The sequence below is a fragment of the Scyliorhinus torazame genome, chromosome 11 (genome assembly GCF_047496885.1).
Source record: "Scyliorhinus torazame isolate Kashiwa2021f chromosome 11, sScyTor2.1, whole genome shotgun sequence".
NCBI classification, from domain to species: domain Eukaryota; kingdom Metazoa; phylum Chordata; class Chondrichthyes; order Carcharhiniformes; family Scyliorhinidae; genus Scyliorhinus; species Scyliorhinus torazame.
Window position 1 is genome coordinate 249,473,207 of NC_092717.1, and position 19,948 is coordinate 249,493,154.

General features: G+C 57.8%; 1 protein-coding gene across 1 annotated transcript in view; it reads left to right on the forward strand.

Moving 5' to 3' along the window:
- LOC140385963 (SWI/SNF-related matrix-associated actin-dependent regulator of chromatin subfamily D member 3-like) overlaps positions 1 to 19,948 on the forward strand; it is a 200,035-nt gene that overhangs the window by 68,292 nt on the left and 111,795 nt on the right. The gene's annotated exons all lie outside the window — the stretch shown is intronic.

Genomic DNA, 19,948 nt, shown 5'->3' on the forward strand with positions numbered 1-19,948 from the left:
ATACGGGGTGAGGGAGGGATTGAGGGATACGGGAGAGGGTGGGTTCGAGGGATACGGCGAGAATGTGGGATTGAGGGATACAGGGAGAATGATGAATTGAGGGGTACGGGGTGAGGGTGGGATTGAGGGATACGGGGTGAGGGTGGGATTGAGGGATACGGGGTGAGGGTGGGATTGATGGACATGGGGTCAGGGTGGGATTGAGGGATACGGGGTGAGGGTGGGATTGAGGGATACGGGGAGAGGGTGGGATTGAGGGATACGGGAGAGGGTGGGTTCGAGGGATACGGCGAGAATGTGGGATTGAGGGATACAGGGAGAATGATGAATTGAGGGGTACGGGGTGAGGGTGGGATTGAGGGATACGGGGAGGGGCTGGGATTGAGGGATACGGGGAGGTGCTGGGATTGAGCGATACGGGGTGAATGTGGGATTGAGGGATACGTGGAGAATGTGGGAATGAGGGATACGGGGAGAGGGTGGGATTGAGGGATACGGGGAGAATATGGGATTGAGGGATACGGAGAGAGGTGGGATTGAGGGATACGGGGAGAGGTGGGATTGAGGGATACCGCGTGAGGGTGGGATTGAGAGATACGGGGAGAATGTGGGATTGAGGGATACTGGGAGAATGTGGGAGTGAGGGATATGGTGTGAGGGTGGGATTGAGGGATTAGGGTGATGGTGGGTTTTCAGGGTACGGGGAAGTGGGATTGAGGGATACGGGGTGAGGGTGGGATTGAGGGATATGGGGTGAGGGTGGGATTGAGGGATATGGGGTGAGGGTGGGATTGAGGGGTACGGGGTGAGGGTGGGATTGAGGGGTACGGGGTGATGGTGGGAGTGAGGGATACGGGGTGAGGGTGGGAATGAGGGATACGGAGTGAGGGTGGGATTGAGGGATACGGGGAGAAGGTGGGATTGAGGAATACGGGGAGACGGTGGGATTGAGGGATACGGGGTGAGGGTGGGAGTGAGGGATACGGGGAGATGGTGGGATTGAGGGATACGGGGAGAAGGTGGGATTGAGGAATACGGGGAGAGGGTGGGATTGAGGGATACGGGGAGACGTTGGGATTGAGGGATAGGGGGTGAGGGTGTAATTGTGGGATACGGGGTGGGGGAGGGATTGAAGGATACGGGGTGAGGGTGGGAGTGAGTGATACGGGGTGAGGGTGGGATTGAGGGATACGGGGAGAAGGTGGGATTGAGGGATCCGGGGAGAGGGTGGGATTGAGGGATACGGGGAGGGGCTGGGATTGAGGGATACGGGGAGGTGCTGGGATTGAGCGATACGGGGTGAATGTGGGATTGAGGGATACGTGGAGAATGTGGGAATGAGGGATACGGGGAGAGGGTGGGATTGAGGGATACGGGGAGAATATGGGATTGAGGGATACGGAGAGAGGTGGGATTGAGGGATACGGGGAGAGGTGGGATTGAGGGATACCGCGTGAGGGTGGGATTGAGAGATACGGGGAGAATGTGGGATTGAGGGATACTGGGAGAATGTGGGAGTGAGGGATATGGTGTGAGGGTGGGATTGAGGGATTAGGGTGATGGTGGGTTTTCAGGGTACGGGGAAGTGGGATTGAGGGATACGGGGTGAGGGTGGGATTGAGGGATATGGGGTGAGGGTGGGATTGAGGGATATGGGGTGAGGGTGGGATTGAGGGGTACGGGGTGAGGGTGGGATTGAGGGGTACGGGGTGATGGTGGGAGTGAGGGATACGGGGTGAGGGTGGGAATGAGGGATACGGAGTGAGGGTGGGATTGAGGGATACGGGGAGAAGGTGGGATTGAGGAATACGGGGAGACGGTGGGATTGAGGGATACGGGGTGAGGGTGGGAGTGAGGGATACGGGGAGATGGTGGGATTGAGGGATACGGGGAGAAGGTGGGATTGAGGAATACGGGGAGAGGGTGGGATTGAGGGATACGGGGAGACGGTGGGATTGAGGGATAGGGGGTGAGGGTGTAATTGTGGGATACGGGGTGGGGGAGGGATTGAAGGATACGGGGTGAGGGTGGGAGTGAGTGATACGGGGTGAGGGTGGGATTGAGGGATACGGGGAGAAGGTGGGATTGAGGGATCCGGGGAGAGGGTGGGATTGAGGGATACGGGGAGACGGTGGGAGTGAGGGATACGGGGTGAGGGTGGGCTTGAGGGATATGGGGTCAGGGTGGGATTGAGGGATACGGGGTGAGGGTGGGAGTGAGGGATACGGGGTGAGGGGGGGAATTGAGGGATACGTGGAGAATGTGGGATTGAGGGATACGGGAGAGGGTGGGATTGAGGGATATGGGGTGAGGGTGGGATTGAGGGATACGGGGTGAGGGAGGGATTGAGGGATACGGAGTGAGGTTGGGATTGAGCGATATGGAGTGAGGGTGGGATTGAGGTATACGGAGTGAGGGTGGGAGTGAGGGATTCGAGGTGAGGGAGGGATTGAGGGATACGGGGAGAGGGGATTGAGGGATACAAGAAGAGGGTGGAAGTGAGGGATACGGGGTGACGGTGGGATTGAGGTATACAGGGTGAGGGTGGGAGTGAGGGATTCGAGGTGAGGGAGGGATTGAGGGATACGGGGAGAGGGGATTGAGGGATACAAGAAGAGGGTGGAAGTGAGGGATACGGGGTGACGGTGGGATTGAGGGAAACAGGGAGAGGTGTTTGAGGGATACGGGGTGAGGGTGGGATTCAGGGAAACAGGGAGAGGGGATTGAGGGATACGGGGTGAGGGTGGGATTGAGGGAAACGGGGTGAGGGAGGGATTGAGGGATACGGGTGAGGGTGGGATTGAGGGATACGGGGTGAGGGAGGGATTGAGGGATACGGGGAGGGGCTGGGATTGAGGGATACGGGGTGAATGTGGGATTGAGGGATACGTGGAGAATGTGGGAATGAGGGATACGGGTTGACGGTGGGATTGAGGGATACGGAGAGAGGTGGGATTGAGGGATACGGGGAGGGGTGGGATTGAGGGATACGGGGAGAGGTGGGATTGAGGGATACCGCGTGAGGGTGGGATTGAGAGATACGGGGAGAATGTGGGATTGAGGGATACTGGGAGAATGTGGGAGTGAGGGATATGGTGTGAGGGTGGGATTGAGGGATTAGGGTGAGGGTGGGTTTTTAGGGTACGGGGAAGTGGGATTGAGGGATACGGGGTGAGGGTGGGATTGAGGGATATGGGGTGAGGGAGGGATTGAAGGATACGTGGTGAGGGTGGGATTGAGGGATATGGGGTGAGGGTGGGATTGAGGGGTACGGGGTGATGGTGGGAGTGAGGGATACGGGGTGAGGGTGGGAATGAGGGATACGGAGTGAGGGTGGGATTGAGGGATACGGGGAGAAGGTGGGATTGAGGAATACGGGGAGATGGTGGGATTGAGGGATACGGGGAGAAGGTGGGATTGAGGAATACGGGGAGAAGGTGGGATTGAGGAATACGGGGAGATGGTGGGATTGAGGGATACGGGGAGACGGTGGGATTGAGGGATAGGGGTGAGGGTGTAATTGAGGGATACGGGGTGGGGGAGGGATTGAAGGATACGGGGTGAGGGGATTGAGGGATACAAGAAGAGGGTGGAAGTGAGGGATACGGGGTGACGGTGGGATTGAGGGAAACAGGGAGAGGGGATTGAGGGATACGGGGTGAGGGTGGGATTGAGGGAAACAGGGAGAGGGGATTGAGGGATACAGGGTGAGGGTGGGATTGCGGGAAACGGGGTGAGGGAAGGATTGAGGGATACGGGTGAGGGTGGGATTGAGGGATACGGGGTGATAGAGGGATTGAGGGATACGGGTGAGAGGGTGGGATTGGGGGATACGGAGAGAGGGTGGGATTGAGGGATACGAGGTGAGGGAGGGATTGAGGGATTGGGGCGAGGGGATTGAGGGATAGGGGGTGGGGGAGGGAATGAGGGATACGGGGTGAGGGTGGGATTGAGGGATACGGGGAGACGGTGGGAATGAGGGATAGGGGGTGAGGGTGTAATTGTGGGATACGGGGTGGGGGAGGGATTGAAGGATACGGGGTGAGGGTGGGAGTGAGTGATACGGGGTGAGGGTGGGATTGAGGGATACGGGGAGAAGGTGGGATTGAGGGATCCGGGGAGAGGGTGGGATTGAGGGATACGGGGAGACGGTGGGAGTGAGGGATACGGGGTGAGGGTGGGCTTGAGGGATATGGGGTCAGGGTGGGATTGAGGGATACGGGGTGAGGGTGGGAGTGAGGGATACGGGGTGAGGGGGGGAATTGAGGGATACGTGGAGAATGTGGGATTGAGGGATACGGGAGAGGGTGGGATTGAGGGATATGGGGTGAGGGTGGGATTGAGGGATACGGGGTGAGGGAGGGATTGAGGGATACGGAGTGAGGTTGGGATTGAGCGATATGGAGTGAGGGTGGGATTGAGGTATACGGAGTGAGGGTGGGATTGAAGGATACGGGATGACGGAGGGATTGAGGTATACAGGGTGAGGGTGGGAGTGAGGGATTCGAGGTGAGGGAGGGATTGAGGGATACGGGGAGAGGGGATTGAGGGATACAAGAAGAGGGTGGAAGTGAGGGATACGGGGTGACGGTGGGATTGAGGGAAACAGGGAGAGGTGTTTGAGGGATACGGGGTGAGGGTGGGATTCAGGGAAACAGGGAGAGGGGATTGAGGGATACGGGGTGAGGGTGGGATTGAGGGAAACGGGGTGAGGGAGGGATTGAGGGATACGGGTGAGGGTGGGATTGAGGGATACGGGGTGAGGGAGGGATTGAGGGATACGGGGAGGGGCTGGGATTGAGGGATACGGGGTGAATGTGGGATTGAGGGATACGTGGAGAATGTGGGAATGAGGGATACGGGTTGACGGTGGGATTGAGGGATACGGAGAGAGGTGGGATTGAGGGATACGGGGAGGGGTGGGATTGAGGGATACGGGGAGAGGTGGGATTGAGGGATACCGCGTGAGGGTGGGATTGAGAGATACGGGGAGAATGTGGGATTGAGGGATACTGGGAGAATGTGGGAGTGAGGGATATGGTGTGAGGGTGGGATTGAGGGATTAGGGTGAGGGTGGGTTTTTAGGGTACGGGGAAGTGGGATTGAGGGATACGGGGTGAGGGTGGGATTGAGGGATATGGGGTGAGGGAGGGATTGAAGGATACGTGGTGAGGGTGGGATTGAGGGATATGGGGTGAGGGTGGGATTGAGGGGTACGGGGTGATGGTGGGAGTGAGGGATACGGGGTGAGGGTGGGAATGAGGGATACGGAGTGAGGGTGGGATTGAGGGATACGGGGAGAAGGTGGGATTGAGGAATACGGGGAGATGGTGGGATTGAGGGATACGGGGAGAAGGTGGGATTGAGGAATACGGGGAGAAGGTGGGATTGAGGAATACGGGGAGATGGTGGGATTGAGGGATACGGGGAGACGGTGGGATTGAGGGATAGGGGTGAGGGTGTAATTGAGGGATACGGGGTGGGGGAGGGATTGAAGGATACGGGGTGAGGGGATTGAGGGATACAAGAAGAGGGTGGAAGTGAGGGATACGGGGTGACGGTGGGATTGAGGGAAACAGGGAGAGGGGATTGAGGGATACGGGGTGAGGGTGGGATTGAGGGAAACAGGGAGAGGGGATTGAGGGATACAGGGTGAGGGTGGGATTGCGGGAAACGGGGTGAGGGAAGGATTGAGGGATACGGGTGAGGGTGGGATTGAGGGATACGGGGTGATAGAGGGATTGAGGGATACGGGTGAGAGGGTGGGATTGGGGGATACGGAGAGAGTGTGGGATTGAGGGATACGAGGTGAGGGAGGGATTGAGGGATTGGGGCGAGGGGATTGAGGGATAGGGGGTGGGGGAGGGAATGAGGGATACGGGGTGAGGGCGGGAGTGAGGGATACGGGGTGAGGGTGGGGATTGAGGGATATGGGGTGAGGGTGGGGATTGAGGGATTGGGGCGAGGGGATTGAGGGATAGGGGGTGAGGGTCGGATTGAGGGATACGGGGAGACGGCGGGAGTGAGGGATACGGGGTGATGGTGGGATTGAGGGATACGGGGAGAGGATGGGAGTGAGGGAAACGGGGAGAGGGTGGGAGTGAGGGATACGGGGTCAGGGTGGGATTGAGGGATACGGAGAGAGGTTGGGATTGAGGGATATGGGGTCAGGGTGGGATTGAGGGATACGGGGTGAGGGTGGGATTGAGGGATACGGGGTGAGGGTGGGATTGAGGGATACGGGGTGAGGGTGGGATTGAGGGATACGGGGTGAGGGTGGGATTGAGGGATACGGGGTGAGGGTGGGATTGATGGACATGGGGTCAGGGTGGGATTGAGGGATACGGGGTGAGGGTGGGATTGAGGGATACGGGGTGAGGGAGGGATTGAGGGATACGGGAGAGGGTGGGTTCGAGGGATACGGCGAGAATGTGGGATTGAGGGATACAGGGAGAATGATGAATTGAGGGGTACGGGGTGAGGGTGGGATTGAGGGATACGGGGTGAGGGTGGGATTGAGGGATACGGGGTGAGGGTGGGATTGATGGACATGGGGTCAGGGTGGGATTGAGGGATACGGGGTGAGGGTGGGATTGAGGGATACGGGGAGAGGGTGGGATTGAGGGATACGGGAGAGGGTGGGTTCGAGGGATACGGCGAGAATGTGGGATTGAGGGATACAGGGAGAATGATGAATTGAGGGGTACGGGGTGAGGGTGGGATTGAGGGATACGGGGAGGGGCTGGGATTGAGGGATACGGGGAGGTGCTGGGATTGAGCGATACGGGGTGAATGTGGGATTGAGGGATACGTGGAGAATGTGGGAATGAGGGATACGGGGAGAGGGTGGGATTGAGGGATACGGGGAGAATATGGGATTGAGGGATACGGAGAGAGGTGGGATTGAGGGATACGGGGAGAGGTGGGATTGAGGGATACCGCGTGAGGGTGGGATTGAGAGATACGGGGAGAATGTGGGATTGAGGGATACTGGGAGAATGTGGGAGTGAGGGATATGGTGTGAGGGTGGGATTGAGGGATTAGGGTGATGGTGGGTTTTCAGGGTACGGGGAAGTGGGATTGAGGGATACGGGGTGAGGGTGGGATTGAGGGATATGGGGTGAGGGTGGGATTGAGGGATATGGGGTGAGGGTGGGATTGAGGGGTACGGGGTGAGGGTGGGATTGAGGGGTACGGGGTGATGGTGGGAGTGAGGGATACGGGGTGAGGGTGGGAATGAGGGATACGGAGTGAGGGTGGGATTGAGGGATACGGGGAGAAGGTGGGATTGAGGAATACGGGGAGACGGTGGGATTGAGGGATACGGGGTGAGGGTGGGAGTGAGGGATACGGGGAGATGGTGGGATTGAGGGATACGGGGAGAAGGTGGGATTGAGGAATACGGGGAGAGGGTGGGATTGAGGGATACGGGGAGACGGTGGGATTGAGGGATAGGGGGTGAGGGTGTAATTGTGGGATACGGGGTGGGGGAGGGATTGAAGGATACGGGGTGAGGGTGGGAGTGAGTGATACGGGGTGAGGGTGGGATTGAGGGATACGGGGAGAAGGTGGGATTGAGGGATCCGGGGAGAGGGTGGGATTGAGGGATACGGGGAGGGGCTGGGATTGAGGGATACGGGGAGGTGCTGGGATTGAGCGATACGGGGTGAATGTGGGATTGAGGGATACGTGGAGAATGTGGGAATGAGGGATACGGGGAGAGGGTGGGATTGAGGGATACGGGGAGAATATGGGATTGAGGGATACGGAGAGAGGTGGGATTGAGGGATACGGGGAGAGGTGGGATTGAGGGATACCGCGTGAGGGTGGGATTGAGAGATACGGGGAGAATGTGGGATTGAGGGATACTGGGAGAATGTGGGAGTGAGGGATATGGTGTGAGGGTGGGATTGAGGGATTAGGGTGATGGTGGGTTTTCAGGGTACGGGGAAGTGGGATTGAGGGATACGGGGTGAGGGTGGGATTGAGGGATATGGGGTGAGGGTGGGATTGAGGGATATGGGGTGAGGGTGGGATTGAGGGGTACGGGGTGAGGGTGGGATTGAGGGGTACGGGGTGATGGTGGGAGTGAGGGATACGGGGTGAGGGTGGGAATGAGGGATACGGAGTGAGGGTGGGATTGAGGGATACGGGGAGAAGGTGGGATTGAGGAATACGGGGAGACGGTGGGATTGAGGGATACGGGGTGAGGGTGGGAGTGAGGGATACGGGGAGATGGTGGGATTGAGGGATACGGGGAGAAGGTGGGATTGAGGAATACGGGGAGAGGGTGGGATTGAGGGATACGGGGAGACGGTGGGATTGAGGGATAGGGGGTGAGGGTGTAATTGTGGGATACGGGGTGGGGGAGGGATTGAAGGATACGGGGTGAGGGTGGGAGTGAGTGATACGGGGTGAGGGTGGGATTGAGGGATACGGGGAGAAGGTGGGATTGAGGGATCCGGGGAGAGGGTGGGATTGAGGGATACGGGGAGACGGTGGGAGTGAGGGATACGGGGTGAGGGTGGGCTTGAGGGATATGGGGTCAGGGTGGGATTGAGGGATACGGGGTGAGGGTGGGAGTGAGGGATACGGGGTGAGGGGGGGAATTGAGGGATACGTGGAGAATGTGGGATTGAGGGATACGGGAGAGGGTGGGATTGAGGGATATGGGGTGAGGGTGGGATTGAGGGATACGGGGTGAGGGAGGGATTGAGGGATACGGAGTGAGGTTGGGATTGAGCGATATGGAGTGAGGGTGGGATTGAGGTATACGGAGTGAGGGTGGGATTGAAGGATACGGGATGACGGAGGGATTGAGGTATACAGGGTGAGGGTGGGAGTGAGGGATTCGAGGTGAGGGAGGGATTGAGGGATACGGGGAGAGGGGATTGAGGGATACAAGAAGAGGGTGGAAGTGAGGGATACGGGGTGACGGTGGGATTGAGGGAAACAGGGAGAGGTGTTTGAGGGATACGGGGTGAGGGTGGGATTCAGGGAAACAGGGAGAGGGGATTGAGGGATACGGGGTGAGGGTGGGATTGAGGGAAACGGGGTGAGGGAGGGATTGAGGGATACGGGTGAGGGTGGGATTGAGGGATACGGGGTGAGGGAGGGATTGAGGGATACGGGGAGGGGCTGGGATTGAGGGATACGGGGTGAATGTGGGATTGAGGGATACGTGGAGAATGTGGGAATGAGGGATACGGGTTGACGGTGGGATTGAGGGATACGGAGAGAGGTGGGATTGAGGGATACGGGGAGGGGTGGGATTGAGGGATACGGGGAGAGGTGGGATTGAGGGATACCGCGTGAGGGTGGGATTGAGAGATACGGGGAGAATGTGGGATTGAGGGATACTGGGAGAATGTGGGAGTGAGGGATATGGTGTGAGGGTGGGATTGAGGGATTAGGGTGAGGGTGGGTTTTTAGGGTACGGGGAAGTGGGATTGAGGGATACGGGGTGAGGGTGGGATTGAGGGATATGGGGTGAGGGAGGGATTGAAGGATACGTGGTGAGGGTGGGATTGAGGGATATGGGGTGAGGGTGGGATTGAGGGGTACGGGGTGATGGTGGGAGTGAGGGATACGGGGTGAGGGTGGGAATGAGGGATACGGAGTGAGGGTGGGATTGAGGGATACGGGGAGAAGGTGGGATTGAGGAATACGGGGAGATGGTGGGATTGAGGGATACGGGGAGAAGGTGGGATTGAGGAATACGGGGAGAAGGTGGGATTGAGGAATACGGGGAGATGGTGGGATTGAGGGATACGGGGAGACGGTGGGATTGAGGGATAGGGGTGAGGGTGTAATTGAGGGATACGGGGTGGGGGAGGGATTGAAGGATACGGGGTGAGGGGATTGAGGGATACAAGAAGAGGGTGGAAGTGAGGGATACGGGGTGACGGTGGGATTGAGGGAAACAGGGAGAGGGGATTGAGGGATACGGGGTGAGGGTGGGATTGAGGGAAACAGGGAGAGGGGATTGAGGGATACAGGGTGAGGGTGGGATTGCGGGAAACGGGGTGAGGGAAGGATTGAGGGATACGGGTGAGGGTGGGATTGAGGGATACGGGGTGATAGAGGGATTGAGGGATACGGGTGAGAGGGTGGGATTGGGGGATACGGAGAGAGGGTGGGATTGAGGGATACGAGGTGAGGGAGGGATTGAGGGATTGGGGCGAGGGGATTGAGGGATAGGGGGTGGGGGAGGGAATGAGGGATACGGGGTGAGGGCGGGAGTGAGGGATACGGGGTGAGGGTGGGGATTGAGGGATATGGGGTGAGGGTGGGGATTGAGGGATTGGGGCGAGGGGATTGAGGGATAGGGGGTGAGGGTCGGATTGAGGGATACGGGGAGACGGCGGGAGTGAGGGATACGGGGTGATGGTGGGATTGAGGGATACGGGGAGAGGATGGGAGTGAGGGAAACGGGGAGAGGGTGGGAGTGAGGGATACGGGGTCAGGGTGGGATTGAGGGATACGGAGAGAGGTTGGGATTGAGGGATATGGGGTCAGGGTGGGATTGAGGGATACGGGGTGAGGGTGGGATTGAGGGATACGGGGTGAGGGTGGGATTGAGGGATACGGGGTGAGGGTGGGATTGAGGGATACGGGGTGAGGGTGGGATTGAGGGATACGGGGTGAGGGTGGGATTGATGGACATGGGGTCAGGGTGGGATTGAGGGATACGGGGTGAGGGTGGGATTGAGGGATACGGGGTGAGGGAGGGATTGAGGGATACGGGAGAGGGTGGGTTCGAGGGATACGGCGAGAATGTGGGATTGAGGGATACAGGGAGAATGATGAATTGAGGGGTACGGGGTGAGGGTGGGATTGAGGGATACGGGGTGAGGGTGGGATTGAGGGATACGGGGTGAGGGTGGGATTGATGGACATGGGGTCAGGGTGGGATTGAGGGATACGGGGTGAGGGTGGGATTGAGGGATACGGGGAGAGGGTGGGATTGAGGGATACGGGAGAGGGTGGGTTCGAGGGATACGGCGAGAATGTGGGATTGAGGGATACAGGGAGAATGATGAATTGAGGGGTACGGGGTGAGGGTGGGATTGAGGGATACGGGGAGGGGCTGGGATTGAGGGATACGGGGAGGTGCTGGGATTGAGCGATACGGGGTGAATGTGGGATTGAGGGATACGTGGAGAATGTGGGAATGAGGGATACGGGGAGAGGGTGGGATTGAGGGATACGGGGAGAATATGGGATTGAGGGATACGGAGAGAGGTGGGATTGAGGGATACGGGGAGAGGTGGGATTGAGGGATACCGCGTGAGGGTGGGATTGAGAGATACGGGGAGAATGTGGGATTGAGGGATACTGGGAGAATGTGGGAGTGAGGGATATGGTGTGAGGGTGGGATTGAGGGATTAGGGTGATGGTGGGTTTTCAGGGTACGGGGAAGTGGGATTGAGGGATACGGGGTGAGGGTGGGATTGAGGGATATGGGGTGAGGGTGGGATTGAGGGATATGGGGTGAGGGTGGGATTGAGGGGTACGGGGTGAGGGTGGGATTGAGGGGTACGGGGTGATGGTGGGAGTGAGGGATACGGGGTGAGGGTGGGAATGAGGGATACGGAGTGAGGGTGGGATTGAGGGATACGGGGAGAAGGTGGGATTGAGGAATACGGGGAGACGGTGGGATTGAGGGATACGGGGTGAGGGTGGGAGTGAGGGATACGGGGAGATGGTGGGATTGAGGGATACGGGGAGAAGGTGGGATTGAGGAATACGGGGAGAGGGTGGGATTGAGGGATACGGGGAGACGGTGGGATTGAGGGATAGGGGGTGAGGGTGTAATTGTGGGATACGGGGTGGGGGAGGGATTGAAGGATACGGGGTGAGGGTGGGAGTGAGTGATACGGGGTGAGGGTGGGATTGAGGGATACGGGGAGAAGGTGGGATTGAGGGATCCGGGGAGAGGGTGGGATTGAGGGATACGGGGAGGGGCTGGGATTGAGGGATACGGGGAGGTGCTGGGATTGAGCGATACGGGGTGAATGTGGGATTGAGGGATACGTGGAGAATGTGGGAATGAGGGATACGGGGAGAGGGTGGGATTGAGGGATACGGGGAGAATATGGGATTGAGGGATACGGAGAGAGGTGGGATTGAGGGATACGGGGAGAGGTGGGATTGAGGGATACCGCGTGAGGGTGGGATTGAGAGATACGGGGAGAATGTGGGATTGAGGGATACTGGGAGAATGTGGGAGTGAGGGATATGGTGTGAGGGTGGGATTGAGGGATTAGGGTGATGGTGGGTTTTCAGGGTACGGGGAAGTGGGATTGAGGGATACGGGGTGAGGGTGGGATTGAGGGATATGGGGTGAGGGTGGGATTGAGGGATATGGGGTGAGGGTGGGATTGAGGGGTACGGGGTGAGGGTGGGATTGAGGGGTACGGGGTGATGGTGGGAGTGAGGGATACGGGGTGAGGGTGGGAATGAGGGATACGGAGTGAGGGTGGGATTGAGGGATACGGGGAGAAGGTGGGATTGAGGAATACGGGGAGACGGTGGGATTGAGGGATACGGGGTGAGGGTGGGAGTGAGGGATACGGGGAGATGGTGGGATTGAGGGATACGGGGAGAAGGTGGGATTGAGGAATACGGGGAGAGGGTGGGATTGAGGGATACGGGGAGACGGTGGGATTGAGGGATAGGGGGTGAGGGTGTAATTGTGGGATACGGGGTGGGGGAGGGATTGAAGGATACGGGGTGAGGGTGGGAGTGAGTGATACGGGGTGAGGGTGGGATTGAGGGATACGGGGAGAAGGTGGGATTGAGGGATCCGGGGAGACGGTGGGATTGAGGGATACGGGGAGACGGTGGGAGTGAGGGATACGGGGTGAGGGTGGGCTTGAGGGATATGGGGTCAGGGTGGGATTGAGGGATACGGGGTGAGGGTGGGAGTGAGGGATACGGGGTGAGGGGGGGAATTGAGGGATACGTGGAGAATGTGGGATTGAGGGATACGGGAGAGGGTGGGATTGAGGGATATGGGGTGAGGGTGGGATTGAGGGATACGGGGTGAGGGAGGGATTGAGGGATACGGAGTGAGGTTGGGATTGAGCGATATGGAGTGAGGGTGGGATTGAGGTATACGGAGTGAGGGTGGGATTGAAGGATACGGGATGACGGAGGGATTGAGGTATACAGGGTGAGGGTGGGAGTGAGGGATTCGAGGTGAGGGAGGGATTGAGGGATACGGGGAGAGGGGATTGAGGGATACAAGAAGAGGGTGGAAGTGAGGGATACGGGGTGACGGTGGGATTGAGGGAAACAGGGAGAGGTGTTTGAGGGATACGGGGTGAGGGTGGGATTCAGGGAAACAGGGAGAGGGGATTGAGGGATACGGGGTGAGGGTGGGATTGAGGGAAACGGGGTGAGGGAGGGATTGAGGGATACGGGTGAGGGTGGGATTGAGGGATACGGGGTGAGGGAGGGATTGAGGGATACGGGGAGGGGCTGGGATTGAGGGATACGGGGTGAATGTGGGATTGAGGGATACGTGGAGAATGTGGGAATGAGGGATACGGGTTGACGGTGGGATTGAGGGATACGGAGAGAGGTGGGATTGAGGGATACGGGGAGGGGTGGGATTGAGGGATACGGGGAGAGGTGGGATTGAGGGATACCGCGTGAGGGTGGGATTGAGAGATACGGGGAGAATGTGGGATTGAGGGATACTGGGAGAATGTGGGAGTGAGGGATATGGTGTGAGGGTGGGATTGAGGGATTACGGTGAGGGTGGGTTTTTAGGGTACGGGGAAGTGGGATTGAGGGATACGGGGTGAGGGTGGGATTGAGGGATATGGGGTGAGGGAGGGATTGAAGGATACGTGGTGAGGGTGGGATTGAGGGATATGGGGTGAGGGTGGGATTGAGGGGTACGGGGGTGATGGTGGGAGTGAGGGATACGGGGTGAGGGTGGGAATGAGGGATACGGAGTGAGGGTGGGATTGAGGGATACGGGGAGAAGGTGGATTGAGGAATACGGGGAGATGGTGGGATTGAGGGATACGGGGAGAAGGTGGGATTGAGGAATACGGGGAGAAGGTGGGATTGAGGAATACGGGGAGATGGTGGGATTGAGGGATACGGGGAGACGGTGGGATTGAGGGATAGGGGTGAGGGGTGTAATTGAGGGATACGGGGTGGGGGAGGGATTGAAGGATACGGGGTGAGGGGATTGAGGGATACAAGAAGAGGGTGGAAGTGAGGGATACGGGGTGACGGTGGGATTGAGGGAAACAGGGAGAGGGGATTGAGGGATACGGGGTGAGGGTGGGATTGAGGGAAACAGGGAGAGGGGATTGAGGGATACAGGGTGAGGGTGGGATTGCGGGAAACGGGGTGAGGGAAGGATTGAGGGATACGGGTGAGGGGTGGGATTGAGGGATACGGGGTGATGGAGGGATTGAGGGATACGGGTGAGAGGGTGGGATTGGGGGATACGGAGAGAGGGTGGGATTGAGGGATACGAGGTGAGGGAGGGATTGAGGGATACGGGGTGAGGGTGGGATTGAGGGATACAGGGTGAGGGTGGGATTGAGGGAAACAGGGAGAGGTGTTTGAGGGATACGGGGTGAGGGTGGATTCAGGGAAACAGGGAGAGGGATTGAGGGATACGGGGTGAGGGTGGGATTGAGGGAAACGGGGTGAGGGAGGGATTGAGGGATACGGGTGAGGGTGGGATTGAGGGATACGGGGTGAGGGAGGGATTGAGGGATACGGGGAGGGGCTGGGATTGAGGGATACGGGGTGAATGTGGGATTGAGGGATACGTGGAGAATGTGGGAATGAGGGATACGGGTTGACGGTGGGATTGAGGGATACGGAGAGAGGTGGGATTGAGGGATACGGGAGGGTGGGATTGAGGGATACGGGGAGAGGTGGGATTGAGGGATACCGCGTGAGGGTGGGATTGAGAGATACGGGGAGAATGTGGGATTGAGGGATACTGGGAGAATGTGGGAGTGAGGGATATGGTGTGAGGGTGGGATTGAGGGATTAGGGTGAGGGTGGGTTTTTAGGGTACGGGGAAGTGGGATTGAGGATACGGGGTGAGGGTGGGATTGAGGGATATGGGGTGAGGGAGGGATTGAAGGATACGTGGTGAGGGTGGGATTGAGGGATATGGGGTGAGGGTGGGATTGAGGGGTACGGGGTGATGGTGGGAGTGAGGGATACGGGGTGAGGGTGGGAATGAGGGATACGGAGTGAGGGTGGGATTGAGGGATACGGGGAGAAGGTGGGATTGAGGAATACGGGGAGATGGTGGGATTGAGGGATACGGGGAGAAGGTGGGATTGAGGAATACGGGGAGAAGGTGGATTGAGGAATACGGGGAGATGGTGGGATTGAGGGATACGGGGAGACGGTGGGATTGAGGGATGGGGTGAGGGTGTAATTGAGGGATACGGGGTGGGGGAGGGGATTGAAGGATACGGGGTGAGGGGATTGAGGGATACAAGAAGAGGGTGGAAGTGAGGGATACGGGGTGACGGTGGGATTGAGGGAAACAGGAGAGGTGTTTGAGGGATACGGGGTGAGGGTGGGATTGAGGGAAACAGGGAGAGGGGATTGAGGGATACAGGGTGAGGGTGGGATTGCGGGAAACGGGGTGAGGGAAGGATTGAGGGATACGGGTGAGGGTGGGATTGAGGGATACGGGGTGAGGGAGGGATTGAGGGATACGGGTGAGAGGGTGGGATTGGGGGATACGGAGAGAGGGTGGGATTGAGGGATACGAGGTGAGGGAGGGATTGAGGGATACGGGGTGAGGGTGGGATTGAGGGATACAGGGTGAGGGTGGGATTGAGGGATACGGGGTGAGGGAGGGATTGAGGGATACGGGTGAGGGTGGGATTGAGGGATACGGGGTGAGGGAGGGATTTAGGGATACGAGTGAGGGTGGGATTGAGGGATACGGGGAGACGGTGGGATTGAGGGATAGGGGGTGATTGTGTAATTGAGGGATACGGGGTGGGGGAGGGATTGAAGGATACGGGGTGAGGGTGGGAGTGAGTGATACGGGGTGAGGGTGGGATTGAGGGATACGGGGAGAAGGTGGGATTGAGGGATCCGGGGAGAGGGTGGGATTGAGGGATACGGGGAGACGGTGGGATTGAGGGATACGGGGTGAGGGTGGGATTTAGGGATACGGGGTGAGGGTGGGATTGAGGGATACGGGGTGAGGGTCGGATTGAGGGATATGGTAAGACGGCGGGAGTGAGGGATACGGGGAGAGGATGGGAGTGAGGGAAACGGGGAGTGGGTGGGAGTGAGGGATACGGGGTGAGGGTGGGCTTGAGGGATATGGGGTCAGGGTGGGATTGAGGGATACGGGGTGAGGGTGGGAGTGAGGGATACGGGGTGAGGGGGGGATTGAGGGATACGTGGAGAATGTGGGATTGAGGGATACGGGAGAGGGTGGGATTGAGGGATATGGGGTGAGGGTGGGATTGAGGGATACGGGGTGAGGGAGGGATTGAGGGATACGGAGTGAGGTTGGGATTGAGGATATGGAGTGAGGGTGGGATTGAGGTATACGGAGTGAGGGTGGGATTGAAGGATACGGGATGACGGAGGGATTGAGGTATACAGGGTGAGGGTGGGAGTGAGGGATTCGAGGTGAGGGAGGGATTGAGGGATACGGGGAGAGGGGATTGAGGGATACAAGAAGAGGGTGGAAGTGAGGGATACGGGGTGACGGTGGGATTGAGGGAAACAGGGAGAGGTGTTTGAGGGATACGGTGTGAGGGTGGGATTCAGGGAAACAGGGAGAGGGGATTGAGGGATACGGGGGTGAGGGTGGGATTGAGGGAAACGGGGTGAGGGAGGGATTGAGGTATACGGGTGAGGGTGGGATTGAGGGATACGGGGTGAGGGAGGGATTGAGGATACGGGGAGGGGCTGGGATTGAGGGATACGGGGTGAATGTGGGATTGAAGGATACGTGGAGAATGTGGGAATGAGGGATACGGGGAGAGGGTGGGATTGAGGGATACGGGGAGAATATGGGATTGAGTGGTACGGGTTGACAGTGGGATTGAGGGATACGGAGAGAGGTGGGATTGAGGGATACGGGGAGGGGTGGGATTGAGGGATACGGGGAGAGGTGGGATTGAGGGATACCGCGTGAGGGTGGGATTGAGAGATACGGGGAGAATGTGGGATTGAGGGATACTGGGAGGATGTGGGAGTGAGGGATATGGTGTGAGGGTGGGATTGAGGGATTAGGGTGAGGGTGGGTTTTTAGGGTACGGGGAAGTGGGATTGAGGGATACGGGGTGAGGGTGGGATTGAGGGATATGGGGTGAGGGAGGGATTGAAGGATACGTGGTGAGGGTGGGATTGAGGGATATGGGGTGAGGGTGGGATTGAGGGGTACGGGGTGAGGGTGGGATTGAGGGGTACGGGGTGATGGTGGGAGTGAGGGATACGGGGTGAGGGTGGGAATGAGGGATACGGAGTGAGGGTGGGATTGAGGGATACGGGGAGAAGGTGGGATAGAGGAATACGGGGAGATGGTGGGATTGAGGGATACGGGGAGAAGGTGGGATTGAGGAATACGGGGAGATGGTGGGATTGAGGGATACGGGGAGAAGGTGGGATTGAGGAATACGGGGAGAGGGTGGGATTGAGGGATACGGGGAGACGGTGGGATTGAGGGATAGGGGGTGAAGGTGTAATTGAGGGATACGGGGTGGGGGAGGATTGAAGGATACGGGGTGAGGGGATTGAGGGATACAAGAAGAGGGTGGAAGTGAGGGATACGGGGTGACGGTGGGATTGAGGGAAACAGGGAGAGGTGTTTGAGGGATACGGGGTGAGGGTGGGATTGAGGGAAACAGGGAGAGGGGATTGAGGGATACAGGGTGAGGGTGGGATTGCGGGAAACGGGGTGAGGGAAGGATTGAGGGATACGGGTGAGGGTGGGATTGAGGGATACGGGGTGAGGGAGGGATTGAGGGATACGGGTGAGAGGGTGGGATTGGGGGATACGGAGAGAGGGAGGGATTGAGGGATACGGGGTGAGGGTGGGATTGAGGGATACGGGGTGAGGGAGGGATTGAGGGATACGGGTGAGGGTGGGATTGAGGGATACGGGGTGACGGAGGGATTGAGGGATACGGGGAGGGTGGGATTGAGGGATACGGGGTGAGGGAGGGATTGAGGGATACGGAGAGAGGGTGGGATTGAGGGATTGGGGTGAGGGTGGGATTGAGGGATACGAGTGAGGGTGGGATTGAGGGATACGGAGAGAGGGTGGGATTGAGGGTTTGGGGTGAGGGATTGAGGGATACGTGTGAGGGTGGGATTGGGGGATACGGAGAGAGGGTGGGATTGAGGGATACGGGTGAGGATGGGATTGGGGGATACGGAGAGAGGGTGGGATTGAGGGATACGGGTGAGGGTGGGATTGAGGGATTGGGGTGAGGGGATTGAGGGATACGGGGAATCGTGACCTCAACGGAAAAGTTCCGTTTATTTTACAACATTAAGAGGACGTTCAGCCCCTCGAGACTCTGCCATCCTTTACTCCATCCATCTGCTTTGATTCCAAATGTTTAATACCCTATTAAAACCATGAATGTGTGTCTGAGCCTTCCCAATGGAGTGTGAGCCTTCCAATGGAGTAGCCATTGGGAAGCAGCACGGTAGCATAGTGGATAGCACAATTGCTTCACAGCTCCAGGGTCCCAGGTTCGATTCCCGGCTTGGGTCACTGTCTGTGCGGAGTCTGCACGTCCTCCCCCGTGTGTGCGTGGGTTTCCTCCGGGTGCTCCGGTTTCCTCCCACAGTCCAAAGATGTGCAGGTTAGGTGGATTGGCCATGTTAAATTGTCCTTAGTGTCCAAAATTGCCCTTAGTGTTGGGTGGGGTTACTGGGTTATGGGGATAGGGTGGAGGTGTGGGCTTGGGTGGGGTGCTCTTTCCAAGAGCCGGTGCAGACTCGATGGGCCGAATGGCCTCCTTCTGCACTGTAAATTCTATGTAAAAAAGAGTGTGAGCCTTCCCAATGGAGTGTGAACATTCCCAATGGAGTGTGAACATTCATAATGGAGTTTGGACATTCACAATGGAGTCTGAACATTTCCAATGGAGTGTGGATATTCCCAATGGAGTGTGAGCCTTCCAATGGAGTGTGGATATTCCCAATGGAGTGTGAGCCTTCCCAATGGAGTGTGGATATTACCAATGGAGAGTGAGCCTTCCCAATGGAGTCTGAACATTCCCAGTGGAGTGTGAGCCTTCCCAATGGAGAGTGAGCCTTCCCAATGGAGTTTGAACATTCCCAATGGAGTCTGAACATTCCCAGTGGAGTGTGAATATTCCCGATGGAGTGTGAGCCTTCCCAATGGAGTCTGAACATTCCCAGTGGAGTCTGAACATTCCCAATGGAGAGTTAGCCTTCCCAATGGAATCTGAGCCTTCCCAATGGAGTGTGAATATTCCCAATGGAGTCTGAACATTCCCAGTGGAGTGTGAATATTCCCGATGGAGTGTGAGCCTTCCCAATGGAGTGTGAATATTCCCATTGGAGTGTGAGCCTTCCCAATGGAGTGTGAGCCTTCCCAATGGAGTCTGAACATTCCCAATGGAGAGTTAGCCTTCCCAATGGAGTCTGAGCATTCCCAATGGAGTGTGGATATTCTCAATGGAGTGTGAGCCTTCCCAATGGAGTGTGAATATTCCCAATGGAGTCTGAACATTCCCAGTGGAGTGTGAATATTCCCGATGGAGTGTGAGCCTTCCCAATGGAGTGTGAATATTCCCATTGGAGTGTGTGCCTTCCCAATGGAGTGTGAGCCTTCCCAATGGAGTGTGAATATTCCCGATGGAGTGTGAGCCTTCCCAATGGAGTGTGAGCCTTCCCAATGGAGTGTGAGCCTTCCCAATGGAGTGTGAACATTCCCCAATGC